General features: G+C 35.9%; 1 protein-coding gene across 1 annotated transcript in view; it reads right to left on the reverse strand.

Annotated features, from left to right (window-relative positions):
- LOC145664064 (uncharacterized) overlaps nt 1–13,673 on the reverse strand; it is a 141,258-nt gene that overhangs the window by 115,255 nt on the left and 12,330 nt on the right. The window lies entirely within an intron of this gene.

Raw genomic sequence — 13,673 nt, forward strand, 5'->3', positions numbered from 1 at the left:
GTGTTGGATCTGGTCAGGGGACAGAAGAGTGACCGTTTGTACTTATCAGACGGTGTTGGCATTGCAAAGCTCACTCAGCATCGTGAGGATAATTAGGGAGCTAATTGAAAGAAAGAAGTAGCGCACCCTAGTTTAGAAAGCCAGCATTAAAGATGTTAGAAGATGTGCTGACCACACGTCACCCTGCAAATGCATGAATGCCAAAATCCATCTGATAGCTCCTGGCCCGTTAAGGCATGGTCCATCAGAGTTCAGTTTTTATTTTAATAAACCCAATGTCACATGGAATTAAAGAATTTATAAATGATAAATTATATTTTGAAATTATTTATAAAAGAACCTCGTTTATAACATAACGCATTCCCATCAACGCTATTAATTTTAACACGAATTACATTTAAATATTTATCATGAAGACAGAACAAAAAATGAAGAAAAATGAAATTAAAGAGGAATTCCAGGAAAATACCACTTATGTCGAAACAAAATTCACCAGGCGTTACAGGTTATTTCAAAGTCAGTGATTTTACTTTTTCATTAACGTCAAAGGACGGTAGTTTCACGGATCGAAAAATCTTTTCATAATTATTCTAGGAAAAGAAGTCATTTTCTTTGTGTTCTATCTGAATAATTGAAATCGCATTTGTTTTTAATTAGCAAAGGAATTAATTAACAAGTTATATATATATTAAAACTTTAAGGTGAATTTAAAGAAGAGTTAATCACCAATAACACCAAGTTTCCCCTATATTTCAATATATTTTGTTTGGGACCAATGATGACGCAACATTACTTTTTGGTGGGATCAAACGGAGGGATAGAGTTCTGGGTTGGAGCAGCTATATTTTGTGTACCATACCTAAAAGGATAGTTCTATATTATGTGACTTACATTACCTATATCTGGAGGAGCAGGGTTAGCCTACGGGGGATACCATCCCTCTGGCGTAGTCACTGATTGGAACTGATTAGATTCGCAACAAGTCAGTCAAAATCAGATGGATTTCGAAACTTTGGCCAGAAATAAATCAAATCAATGACGAGGGAACAACCCTAATGAGTTTTATTTTTTTTTTTTTAAATCTTATTTTTTTCTTTGTCGAGAGAGTTTCAATGTCCGGTTTTTGGATGTTCCTCAATTAAATGCCCTTAACAATGAAACTAAATAAGTAAAAATTGCACGAATTATTCTTTGGACAATATATTCAAGTTGTGTTTGGACAAAGTTTTAATATTTATCCAGAGGCGGATCTGGAAGATAAAAACTGGGAGGGATAGCAACCAGAATCCACACTATTATGATAGGTATATTATGTGTTTACTATAAACTTTCAAAAGTATATAAATAATAATTTCAGTTATTTTTGTCACTCAAAAAACTAGGGGGGGGCATCTCTGTATTTATCACTTGAATTTAACTGAATTAAGATGAACATTTCTTACAAAATACATTAAAAAGGAAGGGGAAACGTATTGCTATTTTTGAATGATAGTGGAGCTTTTACACTCACCTTAAATTTACCTTATAGTGCGTCTACCAGAAAGAAAAATAATTAAATTAGAGCCTAAGCAAAATGAAATCTCTTTAGAGGGGTTTGAAACAAGTCTTTTGCCAGTATCGTGTATTCTCTAGAGTATTCTGTTCAAAGGCAAGTTCAAGCCCTTTTACATTACGTGTCATGCTGGAGCTACTAAGCTAATAGAATAAGAATATGGTGGGCAGTTACTTACCTTTCGTTTCAGATTGTGAAGCCACGGTAACTTCCTAACCATGGGCGCCCGAAGGGGAGAGCAGGGTGGGGCCCGGGGCCCCTCTGGCTCACGAAAATGTATACGTAATATAGCAACCATGGAGATGAGACCCCCTAGAAAATTTTCTTCGGGCGCCTCTGTTCCTAACTATTTGAATTCAGTATTGAAACCGGGACTTTAAAAGCTATATAAATATTTGGAACTATATAAAAGCAAGAATGGAATAGTAAATTCTTAGAGGACTTATGTTGTGTAATATTTCACTATTGTATGACGTTAGGAAATGAGTTATATTAAAGGTTCCAAGATTTGAGGATGTGGTTGAACCATTATGGATGTAGGAAAATCATATAAAAAAAAAGAATGGGAAGAAAAATGCAATGTAATTTAAGTACATATTACTCGCCATTAATTGATAATTATCATTCTCGGGCATTGCGTAATACATTGATTTTAAAGAGTATGGGCGTCCGAATCAATATTCTGCTTTGTATCTGAGGTAAGTATTCTTTCTGTAATCGAATCCCTGTCCACGCACACAGAAAGTACATGAACTAATCGCTCGACCATTAGGAGCAAATGCATGACAGATGACAGTGAACTGAATGATAGAAGTCGTTTTTGAGATAATGAAACGTCAAAACTTTTCATGTCATACACTTATGATTATCTTCCATGCAACTTGCTTTCAGGTAGAATTACATTTGAAATCTCAATAAGGCTGCCGTGCGTCTCGTAAAAAACGGGATAGTCCCGATTTTAGACTAGAGTATTCTGCGTCCCCCTAAATGTAGTCGGGACAAGCAAATGTTCCGTATTTTAATCCTGTTCCATTTTTGCTATCAATATCAGCTTGTTCGAATAGTGGAAAATCAAACATTCTGATTTTGGCTAAGAATCTTGCAATTAATGAATGAACAATAAGGTGTAACATGTAACAGATTCGAGCAAGTTATCACACCACCCTCTCTTATTTGATAGGAGCAAGCCAACAGATTCTCAGTGCAAAATTTGCAGTTGTCCCTTAGCAGTCAAGGGGACCTGCAATGTTTGATAAAGTGCACGAGCTGAGCTGTCGTTGATAATACTTGTACATTATAAGTGAAGTGTTTCGATTTTGTATCAACAACAATGCCTAAACTGAAATGCACGCATTCTTCCAATTTGCAGGAGAAATAACCGTTTCTAAAAGCAACGAAGTTGAACTATCAAATGGACTTCAAAATTTGGAATGTTATTTTTTCCATTGTACCTAAAGGCGCCCATCAGGGGGGTGGGCAAGGTGGGACGCTTGCGCCCCCTAGAGGAAATTGTACTTCAGAATATCGAAAACACAACATAATTTTTACATTAGTTACAGCAAAATTTGAAACTATATTTGAAACATCGCTTATACTTGCCCCCACCCCCTTGGAAACCACAACACGAGCGCCCTTGATTGCACCTGGTGAAACTCGGATACTCTCCAACACCAAAAAACAAGCAAACATAAGATAGCTTCGAGTGCTTCTACATCTACAAGCACAGAGAAGATGAGTGACTTTTCCTCCAGCAAGACTTTAGATAAGTTAAAGAGAATTATAAATAATCTTTCTGAGAGGTTAGGGACACAGAATTGTCCTTGGTCTGGGGCTTAGAAATATGTAAATCCAGCCCTGACAATTACATACGACGCAAGGAGAAAAATCAGCTGTTTTCATCAGATTAAACTGCCAAACGTAATTTTGGCAAATACATTCATGTAAATAAATATGGCCAAACATGTGAATAATATTGAAGGTAGATTGTATCACTGATTTAAATAAAACGAGATAATTTGCATATTGTTTTTTTTCCTTAAAGCATTTTTATAAGACGTTAAAGCAATTCTTTTGTAGTTGGATTGTAAATATCTAAATTTCGTATAATTAATTGCAGGGAACGAAGAGTTGAGTTGAGTTGATAACATCCCTTTCAGCAGCGAGGCTATATGAGACGGGACCTACTGATTAATGTGGTAACGAACCACATGAGGTCCCACCGGAAATCGAACCTGGGCCTTCCAGAAAAAGACGATAACGCTAAGCTCCTGCACGGAACGAAGAGAAAAGTAGCTGCGGCTTAGGGAGCTCTTGCTTATGCTCTTGTTCATAACCAGAGCTACATTTCATTGGGTTGTTTTAGAAAGTTTAGAGGTTCGAATCAAAGGTGTCCCGTATTCTCATGAAAAAATATGGCAGGATTAGATTTCAATAAAATTCAATTCTAATTCTAAAGTAATAGATTATATCATCAGCTGGTATTTATATCCCTATACAAATTTCAAATTGCGAGCCCAATTATAAAGATATCATATTTAGGGATGCGCACGAGACGAGTCGAGACAGAATTTTCCTGACAAAATTCGAGTCGAGACACAGCTCTTCCAATAGAGAAGAATACATTTTTCGAGTCGATACATCACTTTTACAGCACATTTTCGAGACGAAGCAGCCTCAGATCTTGTCTGGTGCGCATCCCTAATGATATTGTTTGCTTGGAAGTACGAACAAAATAGTGTTACTTAATTTGAAATGAGTTTAATCAAAATAAATAAACAAAGAACTTTCATGGTATTAACTCAGCAAATCTCCCCCTCCCCCCTTACAAATTCAAAGAAAGTATTAGATATCTTCGGTTCTACAGAAAAACCCTCGACATAAATGTAAGTGACAACTGAAGCGAAACGTTACGCAGTTTTCTTTGCATTGTTCTCTTGACTTGTTGTGAAACATAATCTCGATAACAAAGTTCATCTGGGTTTAAGGACGATATTGAAGAAACTAAACTCATATGTTGAAATCAGAGACTTGGATAATGATTTCAGATTTTATCTTCTTGCAAAACTATTCATTAAATACGTACTATGCTTTATTCTTTATTATTATTTATTAAAATAATAAAGGATATTTGGTTCCACACTAGAATTATGGATTTTTTTTTTTTTTTTTTTTTAGTAATTTCCGTGTAAGTTACTATTTACTTTCCCCTTTTGTAGAAATGCGGGAAAAAATGGAAAAGAATCTTATAACTTGTAAAGGATTGAATTTGAAATTTCGTTACATTAACCTATCGTATCAGCCTCGAAGGCTTATCACGAAAAGAACAAAAAAGTGGCCGTTGGAACCTCAAATATATCAATGCAACAAGGGCGCCCATGTTGTAGTTTCCAGGCGGGACAAGTATTAGCGACGTTTCAAAAATAGTTTCAAATTTTGCTGTAACTAATGTAAAAATTCTATTGGATTTTCGATATTCTGAAGTACAATTTCTTCTAGGCAGGCGAGCGCCCCACCTTGCCACCCTGATGGGCGTCCTTCCAATGCAACATAAATCGCCCTATCTATCTATCTCTGTGTTATATTACCATGTCTTCAGGCCTCTATTGTATGGAGTCCCTAGTTCGATTCTACAAGAGAGCGTTAAAATTTCAAAGCATGACAATGGTATGGATTTCACCTTAAAGTGTAAGTCAACGCATTATATAACTTCGGAGCTGAAAGACGATTGTAAACTTCAATCAACAACAACAATTTTCAGATCTTAGATGACCCTTCGTGTCTAAAGGGCTTTAAGCACGAGGTTTCTCTGTGCATCCAAGATGGTCACATTTTGTATAAGATCAGTACTGAACGAGAATTTAATTTTGAAATTTTTCTCCAAAAGGAATCTATCAAAATTAAAGCGGTTTTAACGTCATTATCGATTCGTTTCGGAAAAGTTTACTAAAAATGTTATACTCCATAAACTGTAATATGTAAGGATGGGTTTAGATGTGGTGCTGAGTTATGAACGTCTGATAAATAAGCAGGTTTACTAGTACTGCAGTGGATTCTTAACAGCTACTCTACTGTGTTCCAATTCAATCTTGTTCTTAACTTGAATAATGTATAGAGTAAGCCTATTTTGTTATTGAGACAAAGCCAGGAATTATTTCCTATCTTAAACAGACAACAAATTTTTAGTGTCGAGAAATTGTTTTCATTCAGACCACGTCAATATTATTAATATTAATATGGCAAAAGAGAAATGTTGCACTTGGGTATGAATGACAGATAAGTTTGTTAGTATTCTTTTGTAAAACAGTTTTGTTTCAAGCGTCTATAATTTCTAATCTATGACATTCATAAACGTACAAAATAACACATCATTCAATAAGTTCGTAAGATGACTTTTAGGCAAAATTCTACTTTATTGACCAACATAGTCTCCTTCAAGAGTGATACATTGAGTCCAACGCTACTCTAACATTCCGATGCCTTTCTTTGCAGAATGATTTATGTTTGGCCTCAAAAATAGGCCTCAGTTTCAGCAATCATCACTTTATTGGAGCCAGATCTCTTTTCCTGAAGCATTCGTTTTACGTCTGCAAACAGGTAGTAGTCGCTGGGAGCCAGATCCGGAGAGTACGGTGGATGAGGAAACAATTCAAAGTGTAATTCGTGCAATTTTGCTATTGTTGCGATCGACTTCTGATTCGGTGCATTGTCTTGGTAAACGAGGGTTTTTTCCTTCATTTGGGGTAATTTATTGACAATTTCTCCCTTCAAGCTCACTAATAACTCCATATAATAATTATTATTGATGGTTGTTCCTGCCTCACAAGGTAATCGATGAATAAAATATCTTGCGCATCGCAAAATACGTAGGCCAAAACCTCACCAGATGACATTTACGTTTTTGGTCGCTTTGGACGGCTTTCGCCGGTTGCTGTCCATTTAGCAGATTGACGATTTGACTCTGGAGTGTAGTGATGGATCCACATTTCATCAATTGTCACATACCGTATGAAAACAAATCATTTTTATTACACTGAAACAGCTCCAAACAGCTCTGAATTGTCGACACGTTGTTGGTTTTTGATCAACTATGATGAAAGTGGTACCACTTCGAAAAGAGTTTTCTTATTGACCAATGTTCATGCAAAGTGGTGAACACGATGCCTTAACCATCGCCCAAAACTATTTTGTGGACATTTTTTAAAAAATATTTTCTGGAACAACTGCCGAATTTGGGCCACCAGAGCGTTCAGCAACATTCGTGTTTCTACGGCCGCGTTTAAAATAAGCCAACCACTTCTTTACCATTTGTCTCTATGGAGCAGAGTCTGAATAACACTTGTCAGGCCATTGTTTTGCTTGAACAGTATTTTTTTTTCTAATTAAAAACAATGCTTTATCAATACACGAAGTTTTTTCCATTGTTTTGAAAATTACAAGATTATCGTCAGTAAAACCACTGTAACTTGTGAACTACGTAAAAGTCAGGTTGTTATGAAATTTTGACACGTATCGTTTTGAAGGTTATAATTTCCTAAACATTTTTTGTATTTGTGAATATTAGCGACGTCAACATGTCATCGTGTGAATTTATTGAGTGATGTGATATGTATAAACACCATGTTTTTTCGAAAGCTCCGGTATTTGAATAGGTTTCTACCAACAAATAATACCTAATTCCATTATAGATGGGTGAAGTCATGTCTACTACAACCTCAGATCATCTGAGTTTGAGATGTTTTATTTCCAAATTCAACTCCATAAGTTTTCTTCAGTACCGTAGTTCTCCAGTTTTTTCCTATTTTCGTTACTTCAGTAGTACTTTCGTAATCATTATTTCAATTTGATAATTTTAAATTCTGATCGTAATAACTATCAACACAAAAACAACCTTTGTCATAAGATTATGATGAGGACAAATAGCACCTAGAAATGTAAAACAAAATAAACATACAGGCATGGGCGGCGATTATGGGGGGGCAAGAGGGGGCAGTTGCCCCCCCACTTTTTTGAAATGACTCCTTAATGTATATAGTTTCATTTGGAAATGTAAAGTTTTTCTATGTACTACTGCTTCATAGAAAAAATGGTGCCATATAATATTTGCTGTTGTGTGGGTACATATTGGTTATTTGTCTTCCCGTGGAGTTAAGATAGCTACAGGAATTGCATTTTAATTGCAATCCAAAGCAATCTAATATTGCTATTGCTTATTTCTTTAAATGTCGTAGCATATGCTTGTACTGTCTTCCATTTTCTAAGAGTAATAACAAACATTTAATGGCATGTGTGGAATTAAAAATATAAGTTGTACATTAATCCCCAGTTTGAATATAACTTCTACAAAACAAGCTTCATTATTTATTACTGTAATTAAATTTATCCTTTCCTTTATTTGTTTCGCAAATTTGTTATTAAATAACCTAATCACACAATTTTCCAGACTGAATTTTACGATGTTCATGAGCAAGGAATCAAATCTATTCTTATATTTTTGTTCCTTAAGAGTACAAAGGGCTAGTCCTACTTGCATTGCTCTGTCAATTTACTTATTAAAATATGAAATACGATATACGATATTTTAACTTAAAAAGACAGTATCCTATTAGTTATACAACCTTTCATCGAATATCCAGATCATGTCTTGCCCCCCCCCCCACTTTTAACGTCCAATCGCCGCCACTGCAAACAGGTGTGATATATAGGCTACGTATGTAGTTTCTACACAGAGGTTACAATAGCAAATGCGTGTCGACCAATCGTTGACTTCCGATAAATTTATATCTACAAATGATCCTAACCGAAACGCAACTTCCTTGCGTGACTTTTCTTTTGTAGCTTGCGGAAACCTTACCTTACAAATGAACTCAAGAAACTAAATTTAAGCTTGAAGCAAACATGTTATGCGGTTTACAACTAAAGAAAGCGCTGTAAAAGGATTTAGCTTTGACAAGGACAAAAATTAAGGAAAACTGTCTTCAACTAGGCACGTAGCCAAGGGGTGGGTCCGGGGGTACGGGACCCCTCTCCTTCAAAGCCAGAATTGAAAAAAAAATAAGGAAGGATGAAACAAAAAGAAAGGAGAAAAAGAAGAATCAGTGTTAAAAATATAAACCTACAGCAAGCGTTTGGTTACTCTTTCTTATGAGGAGCTTTGTGTGAAGGAATCTGAGAAGGAGGGTCAAGTTGAAAATTGATATTATTGTGACAGAGCATTCCGAATTCCATCTAACTCCATGCTAATCCTATGGAATACAATGATTGATAAACCGAGACCCTCAGGTAGAACTTAAGAAATGCCCACAATTTCCTATAATATGAACCTGGCAACATAGGTAAAACTTAAGAAATGCCCACTATCCCCTATAATATGAACCTGGCAACATAGATTCCAGTTACACTTGTTAAAAAACTTTCAATTTCGCGGCAACATTAATAAATTTTATAGGATGTCTTTGCTACCAAAAGAGATCTCGTTGTTATCCTTGACGGCATTAAACGAAAATAAAAAGAAGAAAAAAGAAAACAAGAAGAACCGATTTCAAATAACCTCAGAAAACTATATATTTTTCAATACTTTTTTTATATTCTTTTACTCGAAATTTCTCCAGAGTTTGTTATTAAAGTACTTACTAACATATCCTCATTTTATTGTTCTAACAAACCAATATGGATATGTTGCCAGTAAAATAGTTTAGATTGATCGTGTCCCTGGTGTGTAACGACAGTATTTCATGTCACCCCCCCCCATACGAATTCCTGGCTAAACGAGATGTTGAGTTGATTTTGAGTTTAACGCCCCGCTCAGCAGCGAAGCTATATGAGACATGGACCTACTGATTAACGTGGAATCCGAACCACATGAGCTCCCGCCGGGAATCGAACCCGAGTCTCCCACGCCACAGGCGCGTACGCTAACCGCTTAGTCACGTCCTGGCTAAAAGAACCAATATATGTTACCAGTAAAATATTTTAGAATGATCGAGCACCTGGTATTTTGCCACGGACCCCCTATTACGAAATCCTGGCTACGTGCCTGCTTCAACCCAAGTAGCACTGTCAATTTAAATAAAATATACATTTCAAAAATGATATATAATTTATTGTAAAATAAATGAGAAAATGGTACAATAAGTTCTTTTCTTTCTTATTGTATCCTAAAGGCTATTTACAATTTCAGTTATTAATCTAATTATTTGACGGATCAGTAGTTGTAATCACATGAAGGCTATCTTAATAGAAAGTATTGAAACAGCAAGCTACATGATATAAGTGCTATGAAGGTTTCTTATTATCTTATTTGAATGTCAAACAGAGAAACACAGAAATCAAATACGTTAATAAATAACCAAGTTTAGAAAAAATGCTATTTGCAATGTTGGCAGCCTTGGTATCAATAGAAGAGAAAATGTAACATTTAATTTGAGTTCTCAAAGGATTTCTTCTTCTTCTTTCTTTTCGTATGAAAGATAATTATGGCATAATTCAATGCCGTTAAGATGTCGCATGATTGTCGATCTATTGTGTAACGGTCTCCCGTTATATTGTAATACAGAAGAGAAAGATATAGAAAGCGCTATCTGATTATCTTACATGTGAGAAGAATCAATTTGTCGATGTGTAAAGACTGGTTCACTTTCAGTTTCATATGAGATCGATTCTTTGTTTAACTTGAAACGTGTCCAATGAAATTTTCTGATCTACATCGCGTATATAGAATGTTGTTAACAGTGTATGCTTATCTCTTGGTTTTACGGCTCACGATTTAACGGAATCTGGAAGCAGTAGCGTACGCAGATATTTATTTCGGGGGAGGGGGGGTCCAAACTCAATATGAGGGTATTTTATATTAAGATTTCTAAAATCGCCCCTAAAATTAGGCTAAACTGACACAAAAGTCGAAATTTCGGGGCTCCTGCGTACGTCCCAGTCTGGAAGGTACGCACAGATTGTGGACCTAGGCTGCTCAATGTGAAACTCCTCGTCTTAAAACTTAAAAGCTTGAATTTACTTAAAAGCCTAACTGAAACACCCGTTCTTCACACGGAAAGAAGTGTTTATCAAATGTCTTGAATCCTTCCTTCGTTAGGATACGTATTTTAAATGGAAGTATAATGACAAGAATTAGTAATACCGTACGATCCCTTTTATCCGGACCCCCTCGTCACTATATGGGAAACGTATGGACCTTTGGTGCAAAAGACAAGGGTTCGATTCCCGATGAGAGCTCATGTGGTTTGCATTTCACGTTAAACTACTGGTCTAAGTCTCATATTGTCTCGGTGCTGAAAGAAAATGAAAATTAAATAAAAATAATTCAAGTTAACGTCCCACAATTTAGGCTAAGGGATATGATGATTAAAGAATGATTGATGATTAAAGAATTGGTGGAATAAAGATAGAGAAGGAAAAGGGAGTACTTCGCGACAATCCACAGACTTGTGCACCACAAACTTACTTGGTCGGGGATAAAACCAGGACTCCATGCACCAGAGGTAATCGCTCTCCCACTCAGCCCCGCGTCCACAACGGTGATGAAAGGGACGTTATGTTTCGATTTAATCCAATCCAATTTCCTCCTTTTCATTTGAAATTGAAGTTAACCAGCAACAGAAATGTCGCTATTTATCTCCCGAAAACCCCGAGAACTTTGAATCGAATCCTAACATCCATTGTATTCATGGGTCAAGGCACCCTATAACATTTAAGGAGAGTGTTTTCTTCTTCTACTGCCATAATTTTGGGCTTAGTGTGTTTGCTTATACAGCTCCAAGTAATGCTAGCGTGTAACAATTGAAAGAATGTGGTTTAGAACTCATCAACGCATTGGAATTATTGTGAACAATAACAAATCAAATTCCTCAAGGGACAGTTGGAAAGCATTTATGCTAAAAACAGAGAGAATTATTGCAAAAATAATTACATGTGATATAAAATTTATATCGGATGTAATTCAAATGTTACAAGGAACAATGAACCAAGTGACATTTCATTATTGAAACATTGCCCTATAAAAACATTGCCCTATTCGACTTTTATATGCCACTCATTTCCAACCCCGTTCTACACCACCCCGACCACACGCCGATGGGGAATGAATATGAACTTAAACGAAATCGGGGTAGTCACTATTCATCTCATGAACTCGAAGAATATGGATTGGACACTAATATTGCCCGTTTTCAATTTCTCTCGCCACGCCAAAATTTATCAATTTAATGCCTTAAGATTCTTGGGAGGCCCAAGATTGATAATCATAGCAAATATGATTTTAATTTGTTGAGTAATTTATTGTGCATTAAGGTAACACACGAACTCACAGTCGTTTATATATATATATATATATATATATATATATGAACGACTGTGAGTTCGTGTGTATTTGTATATAGTACCAAGTATTTTACACTGCCAGGTTTTCAGGCCAGCGGGTTTTTTCTCATTCACAAAAGGCAAATGACGGGATGGTACCTAACACAAAGGTCCCACACTGCTTCCTTCCTTCCCCAATCCTTTCTTCATTCCCTTTCCTCGGATAATGTAATCGCCGAGGGACGTCATCCTTCATAGGTGGCGAGCTACCACATGGCCAAAGATGCAGAAAGCCCAGAAATCTAATTCCTAATCCTAATCCGTGTTCTCAGACGAACTGTTCCGTAATGATGACCAAATACGCGTTAGACCAAGACCACAGACAACAAACAAACAAACATTTTTCTTCAGGCGCTCTTTAAATAAGTTCTGATCTTTTTCATGGACGCTCATGACGGAATGATTTATCACATTAATCAGTAAACTTCGAATTTTAGCATATTTGCATACTTTTTTAATGTGGTATCGATATTCTGTTTTGATATATACATCCATTATACGCCTAATTTGCAGATAAAATAGCCAAGTTTTATAGTGCATAAAAGCGTATTTCGAAGATTAGTACATATTTCTGCCATCACTGCATATAAATGCATATTTCACAGAATTATTACGTTTGCCTATTTTTAAAACTTCATTCACTGAAATTAGCACCTGCAGTGAAGAACTTTTCAGTTCATACTTTATGGATTAGAAGTTTAAATTAGTTTATTAATTAAACTGTATCCGTTTAGTTTCTGAGGTTATGCGAAAAGGGGAAAGGGTAGATGGATCATATATTGAGTCTAAACAAGATTTGAGTTGAGTTGATTTTAAGTTTAACGTCCCGTTCAGCAGCGAGACTATATGAGACGTACTGTAGATCTACTGATTAACGTGGAATCGAACCACATGAGCTCCACAGGGAATAGAACCCAGGTCTCCGACGCCAAAGGCGCGTACGCTAACCACTTAGGCACGAAGGAGCTCTGATGGGAAAAGTATATTCAGTAAAGACTTTGTTTAACGAGGTTAACATATACTCAAAGCCAAGACATATACGCCTTCCTACTTTCTTTTTGGAGCATATATCCTGGGGGGCGATATATGTACACCTTTTAGAGGTCAAAGTTCAAAGCTTTGACATCATGTATCCGCACGCTGAATTTTTTTGGAAGGTTCAATGTCACTCCCGAAAATTTGAGATATGTACGCATGGGTCAAGGCACCCTACAACATTTTAAGGAGAGTATTTTTTTTTCTTCTACCTCCATAATTTTGGGCGGGGTGTGTTTGCTTATAGAACTCAGAACTCCAAGTACTACTAGCGAGTAATAATTGAAAGAATGAGATTTACAACTCATCAACGTATTGGAACTATTGTGAACAATAACAAAATAAAATTCCTCAAGGGACAGTTGGAAAGCATTTATGCGAAAAGCAGAGTGTATTATTGCAAAAATAATTACATGCGATAAAAAATTTATATCAGATGTAATTCAAGTGTTACAGAGAATAATGAACCAAGTGACATTTCATTATTGAAACATTGCCCTATAACAACCTGTTAGATAGAAAGAACATTTTCTTTATATACACGTACTAGTGTGTTATAGGATAAGAAAATTACCAGAAAATATTGAAAACGTACATTCGTGTATTGTAAGTAAAAAATTCAGTAAATATTATTTTTGAAGTTTAATCATTGTTTTACTACATAAAATCACAGTCCTTTGCATTACTTTCGTCTACAAATACACTCACATTGAATATG

This window comes from Thermobia domestica, chromosome 1 (assembly GCF_964235325.1).
Source record: "Thermobia domestica chromosome 1, izTheDome1.hap1.1, whole genome shotgun sequence".
Taxonomy (NCBI): domain Eukaryota; kingdom Metazoa; phylum Arthropoda; class Insecta; order Zygentoma; family Lepismatidae; genus Thermobia; species Thermobia domestica.